This window comes from Propithecus coquereli, unplaced genomic scaffold (genome assembly GCF_000956105.1).
Source record: "Propithecus coquereli isolate 6110/MARCELLA unplaced genomic scaffold, Pcoq_1.0 Scaffold61, whole genome shotgun sequence".
Taxonomy (NCBI): domain Eukaryota; kingdom Metazoa; phylum Chordata; class Mammalia; order Primates; family Indriidae; genus Propithecus; species Propithecus coquereli.
The window spans coordinates 2,565,712-2,573,032 of NW_012152063.1; positions in this window are offsets into that span (position 1 = coordinate 2,565,712).

The window sequence follows — 7,321 nt, forward strand, 5'->3', positions numbered from 1 at the left end:
GCAATCTGCTGCCCACGGGGTATGTGGGAAGAAGGCCAATCACACTGGCCTTCGGAGTAGCAAATGGAACTGAGCAAAGGTGACTAGGTGGGGAGGCCTTTTCCCTCCTCTTCACTGGGACTTTGTCCCTGGGTGCTCACCAGTCACCAGCAAAGCCCAACGCTTAAAGCAAATGTTCTGCCTTAATGAAAGAATACGTACCGCCTTCCTCTTAAGCCTCAACCCCTTCAAACTTCATTCCAGAACCACGGAATTTTGCCCTGCCCTATGACCTCAGAAACTGACAGAAGACTTTTTTGGAAACCAAGAAATTAAACTCTAACAGAAATTTGATGCAACACCCTGCCAGGGCTGGATGAAGATCTTTAGAAATCCTGAGCATCAAAGAGATTATACTTCACATCCCACCACTACCCACCGTATATAATACAATATTTTTTTAAAAAGATCTAAACCCTGTGAAAGTTCAGACTCTTAACATGATAATGATGTTTTTTCTGAAATATCAAAATTTCTTTCTAATTTTTTTTCTATTTTTATGTCCCTGTTTACTGGTGATCTAAGCATATATTCAGCCTATTTACTGGGAATTCTATCCCTGCCTCTGCTCAACCTGCTCGTACCCACCAAATGTCTGTCATTTGATTAGTCTGGTAATTTGTATCACAAGTGTTTCCATTGGAACAATCATCCTTGATGTGACCTTCTCTCTGTGGAAGGAGATCTGAGGAAGCAGGAGTAGGATCTTCTAACATTTTTACCATGGAGTCAATGCATTCATTTAATACACATTTCTTGAGCACCCATGGTGTTCTAAGCAGAGCAAAGGAAGTCAACTACATTACAAAGATAATGCTAGGGATGAAGTCACACACAGACAAAGTCTTGAAAGACGAGGAGATATAAGAGATGAGAAGGAGGCAAGCCCAGCAACATGGCAGAATAGGAGGCCTCTGCTTCTCCCTCCACCTACAGACATACTGAATAAACATCTATTCACAGATTAATTTCCTCTGAAAGAAACCCAGAAACCAGTTGAGAGATTCCTACCCAATCAGCTACTGAAAAACAACTGAAAAAACATCCACATTGAATGGGTAGGAAAAGCCGAGGCATACTCAGGCATGGATCCCACCCCAAGCACAGCTCCATCCAATCAGGAAAGGAATCCCCAACACCCAGCCTCTCGCTGTGGAGAGGAGGGTTTGGAGGTTGGACTTCATATATAGTGAGTGCCCTAACTCTAAGGTTCCCCACAGTTTCTGGGAGTAGAGGAGATTAAGTATACATGAGTCTCTCTAAACCATGAGGAAAAAAGCGGCAGTTTTGTATAGGTTCTTAAGCACTTCCAGAGGCTCCATTCCCTAAGAGCAGTGCAGAGAAGGAGCTTTAAAAAATGTAACTTTTTATTTCTCTCCAGAAGGGATTTATGCCATGCATCAGGTACCCCAACTTTTATAGCTACCATCTGAGGGAATGCATCCTAAAAACCTCCTGCTCTGAAAGCAGAAGGGACTAGGCATATATGAGTCTCCTTACATCATAGAACATAGAGGTGGTTTTAAATGGGCATGGAAACACTTCCAGGGGCTACAGCCTCTGGGGGCAGTGCAGAAAAGAGGATGGAATCCAAAGCTCTCATTTTTCTCTCCAGAAGTGGTTTACCACACACTCTTCCAGTAGTTACCTGACAGCCTGGCTTCTAATGAACTTACATCAAGGAGCTAACAGGGGAGACAAACAGAAGTCCTCTGGCAGCCTCAGACTGAGCTCAGCACTTCTCACGCCTTTCCTCAACCTAGTGATAAATCAAGTTCTATCCATTCTTCCTGGCCGGAGTTTGTCCATGCACTGAGTGCCACAATTTCTATACATTCCACCCAAGGGACAGCCTCCTTAATGACCTAGCTCTGAGAGTCAACGGGGCATTACATTCCAAAGAAAACAAAAAGGTATATATACAACAGGTCTACTTTCAGCAGCTATCTCCCTAGGATCAGAGAGTGCAGCCTGAACTTGAGTACAGGTGTTTGTCACAAATCCTCTCCTTGGCTTCATGCAGAGAGAGTGGGAGATAAACACCCACACTTAGTTTCACCATGAGGATAGCAAGAACTGGAATACACACCAACCACCTCAACCTTGATACCAAAGCCAGGAAAGGATACCACAAAAAGAGAAAACTGCAGCCCAATATCCCTTATGAATATAGATGCAAAACTCCTTAATAAAATGCTGGCAAACAGAATTCAACAGCACATGAAAAGAATAATCCACCAGCACCAAGTGGGCTTCATCCCAGGGATGCAAGGATGTTTCAACATTTGTAAATCAATAAATGTGATTCACTACATAAATAAAAGCAAAACCAAAGACCATATGACCATCTCAATAGATACATAAAAAGCATTTAATAAAATCTTGCACCCTTTCATGATAAAAACCCTCAACAAACTAGGCATAGAATGAATATATCTCAGAATTATAAAAGCCATAATGACAAACCCACAGCCAACATCATACTGAATGGGGAAAAGCTGAAAGCATTCCCCTAAGAACTGGAACAAGACAAGGATGCCCACTGTCACCATGTCTATTCAACATAGTGCCGAAAATCCTAGACAGAGCAATCAGGAAAGAGAAAGAAAGAAAGCGTATCCAAATTGGGAAAGAAGAAGTCAAACTATAGGTCTTCATTGATGATATGATCTTGTATCTGGAAAACTCCAAAGATTCTTCCAAGAGTCTCCTGGATTTGATAAATAAATTCAGCAATGTCTCAGGATACAAAATCAATGTACATAAATCAGTAGTAGCATTTCCATATACCAATAACAGTCAAGCTGAGAGTCAAATCGAAAACTCAATACCATTCACAATAGCTACAAAGAAAATAAAACCGGTTAAGCAATATACTTAACCAAGAAGGTAAAAGATCTCCACAAGGAGAACTGTGAAACTCTGAGGAAAGAAATCTCAGAGGATATGAACAAATGGAAAAACATTATCATGCTCATGGATAGTTAGACTCAACATTGTTAAAATGTTCACACTACCCAAAGTAATTTACAAATTCAACGGTTAGAAGATCAAAAGAAGCATAATAATGCTATTAGTCAAGCATTGTTGCAACATTAGGTGAGTGTTAACCTTCGATATTCTTTTTTGAAATTTCTCCTGTCTTCTATCTAAACTTTTTGTATGAGTTTGCTTTTATGTTCTATTTGTTTGAATTAAAAGAAGGAACATAATAGTTTCTGTAACTTATTATTACAATGCAGGTGTATCATTATTATTATTATTACAGTATTACACTGTATTATTATTCCCATATATGAGCCATTACATTATTATTATTATTATTACCATATATGCTCTCTTCATCAGGCATCCAAGTTACATACAAATCCAACCTAAAGATATTCTCAGGAATGTATCTCATCCATAACCCAGGGACCACCTGTATATTACAAAGCTGTAGAAATCAAAGCAATGTGGTACTGCCATAAAAACAGATAGATAGACCAATGGAATGGAATGAAGAGCTGGAAATAAATCCATATACCTAAAGTCACTGGATCTTGAAGAAGGGTGCCAAGAATACACAATGGGGAAAGGATGGTCTCTTATATAAATGGTGCTGGGAAAAAAATATCACATGCAAAAAAAAAAAAAAAATGAAATTAGATCCTTGTCTTACACCATACACAAAAATCAATTCAAAATAGATTAAAGACTTAAATGTATAAAGACCTGAAACCATAAAACTCCTAAAGGAAAACACAGGGAAAAATGTCCATGACATTGGTCTTGGAAGTTATTTTTTGGATATGACACCAAAAGCACAGGCAATAAAAACAAACTACCTGAAAATAAAAAGTTTCTGCACAAAAAGGGAAACAATCAACAAAAGGAAAAGGCAACCTACAGAATGGGAAAAAACATTTTCAGACCATGTATCTAATAAAAGATATTTAATATCCAATACATAAGAAATTCCTACAACTCAATAGTAAAATAATAATAATCTGATTTTTAAAATGGCCAAAAGACCTGAATAGGCATTTTTCCAAAGGAGGCATACAAATGGCAAACAATTATGTGAAAATGTACTCATCACAAATCATTAGGGAAATGCAAATTAAAACCACAATGAGATATCGCCTCACAGCTGTTAGGATGGCTACGACCAAAAATTCAAAAGATCGCAAGTGTTGGCAAGGATGTGGAAAAATGGGAACCTCAGACATTACTAGTAAGAAAGTAAATTGGTACAACCATTATGGAAAACAGTATGGAGGTTCCTCAAAAAATTAAAACTAGAACTACCAGATGATCTAGCTATCCCACTTCTGGGTATGTATATCCAAAGAAAATAAAATCACTATTTCAAAGAGATATCTGCACTCCCATGTTTACTACAGCAATATCCAAAATAGTCAAAATATGCCAACAACATAAATATCTGTCAACGGATGAAGAAAATATGATACCTGCATATGTACACACACACACACATAAAATGGAATATTATTTAGCCTTAAAAATGAAGTCAATCCTGTCATTTGAGTCAACATGGATGAACCTGGAAGACATTATTCTGAGTGAAAAAAGCCAGCTACACCAAGACAGTTATTGCATGATCTCACGTATATGTGGAATCTAAAAAAGTCAAACTCATAGAAATGGAGTAAAATGGTGGTTACCAGAGGTGAAGGGGTGGGGGAAATGGGGAGATGTTGGTCAAAGGATACAAAGTCTCAGTTATAAGATGAACAAGTTCTGCAGACCTAATATATAGTATGGTGACTATACCTAATAATAATTATAGTATAATTGATATTTGCTAAAAGAATAGATCTTAATTAAGTATTCTCACCACAAAGGTAACTATGTGAGATGATGGGTATGTTAATTAGCTTGATTGTGGTAATCACTCCACACAATGTATACATGTATCCAAATATCATGTTGTATACCTTAAAAATATACAGTTTTTATTTGTCAATTATACCTCAATAAAGCTGAAAAAATTAAAATAAAATAAAATAAATAAGAGAAAATAATATGTTTTACTAAAAGTAAATGAAAGAAAAAAAACTATAACTTGGAACATACAAGAAACAAAAGTAGAGCATGTAATAATACGAATTAGTACTTATTGAGCACTTAGGACGTGCTAATTTATTAATATGTGCATGTGTATAAAATCTCACTTCATCCTTGTAACAATTCTACGAAGCTAAAAGAAGGTAATTGTGCCTGAGCTCAGACAGCCAGACTGGAATGACTCATCCATCTGGCTTCAAACCTAACTGTGCTGTTGCCGCTCATCGGCGCCCATTTCTCTCCAACAGCTAGTTAACCACTCATTGGCGCCCATTTCTCTCCAGCAGCTAGTTAACAGAAAGAGGATAAAGGTCATGATAAACTAAGGAGCCCTTTCTGCTCAATACCTTGTCTATTCTGCAGCCAGTATACTCAACTTTTTCACTTGGAGCACAAATTTAAATCTATAAAACAGCTTAAGGCTGAGAAATGCCAAAGTTCAAAATGCGTATTAAATGAAAGGAGAAAAAGCACCCATCCAACACTGCCTCTGATGATTTGCAGTCTGCAAGTACAGCCGGCCCCCTGAACAACATGCTGTGGCTGATTAAGCGTTTGGCATTCCAACCTGATGAATAAGATGTAGATGAAGAGGAACCAGAGGCATGTGAGTGACAAAGTCCACAGGGCCTTGCATATTACCTGGAACATTATTACCATGGAACATTCTAAGAGATGTTTGCTGAATATAAAAAGGAGCCTGAGGGACAGGACATCAGACATAGCTTGTTAGATGTATTGATAGCGTTATTTTATATATTTAAGAGGAATCCTGCTTAGACAGGAATAATTCCTATTGGCAGTACTTTGTATATTGTTCTATTTATTGATTTTATAGTTTTATTAAATGCAAACACTACTTACACAACTGATGAATCAAAACCTACAATTTAACAAGAAAAACGTTGTGATGGGTGAGAAAATCCTCCATATTCAATGTTGATCACAATGCCAATCTCTCGGGTAGACAGAAACATTAGGGAAGCAGCTTCTGCCTTTAAGGAATTACATCCTGTCATATCCTGTAGCAATAACAAGGCTGGACTGAGATGGAAGAGACAAGGACTCGGAATAATTCTTTGATAAGTCCCATGCTTCTCTGGACCTCTGGGTTCTCATCCATAAAATGAGGGGCAGTGTCTTTGAAATAAACTAGAAATCTACATTGATTTTCCTCCCTTCTTCTCTATGGCCAATTTCCTGCTGTCATGAAGCATTCATTACTGAGGAAAAAAACCACAGTTGGTATTGTTTAACTACATCATTTTGTGACATACATCAAGGTTTTAGAAATCTAAGAAATATCAAATTCCTGGGGAAAGAGGCAAGGAGGAGATCATGATTATTAGAACACTGTGAATGTTCTTGTTCTTTTAGGATGAAAATTGAGTATCAGAGGGCTCTGTGAACCTGTGATCGAAATCTGTGGTAGAAACTGGTGGTTCACAAAATTCAGGTTTCTGCTAGACTGCAGTTTTTAGTATAGACAGACAGGCAGCAATCACACTAAGGGGACTTTTTCAAGCCGGTTGTTTTTGAGTTTGCTCACAAGAGGGCAGTGCTGCTTAACAATTGTAGCCTTCCAGCGGGCCAGGCAAGGAAGGCTGGCAGGCTCCTCAACTTGTTTATCCCCACATAGGCAAAGCTGAAGAATTTTGTTTTGTCTACAGCCACATTGTAAGGAAAATCCTAGCAAAAGGTACTTCTTGTCTTCTCAGAAATTAATACAGTCATCCTGGCATAATAAATAGACAAAAATTCTGCTTCAACCCTGGAAATGATGGAAACTTAAACAGTATCAGTTGGTTAGTGGCAGGATGAAGTTGGATTAGCAAAATTCTTTTTGCTGATCTAATACACTTTATAGGCACGATTGAAGACTGTAAAAATTCATAACAGACACGTAACACTTAGGATAGTATCCCTGAGCCATGACCCTGTCCTGAGGGGATAGCTAAGATATATTTTACAGAAGCAATTTATACCTTATAACAGCAGTCTCCAACCTTTTTGGCACCAGGGACCGGTTTCATGGAAGATGATTTTTCCATGGACTGGGGTTGCAGGGAGATGGTTTGGGGATGATTCAAGTGCATTACATTTATTGTGCAGTCAAACCTCTCTGCTAATGAAAACCTGTATTTGCAGCCACTCCCCAGTACTAACATCACTGCCTCAGCTCCACCTCCGATCATCTGACATTGGATTCTCA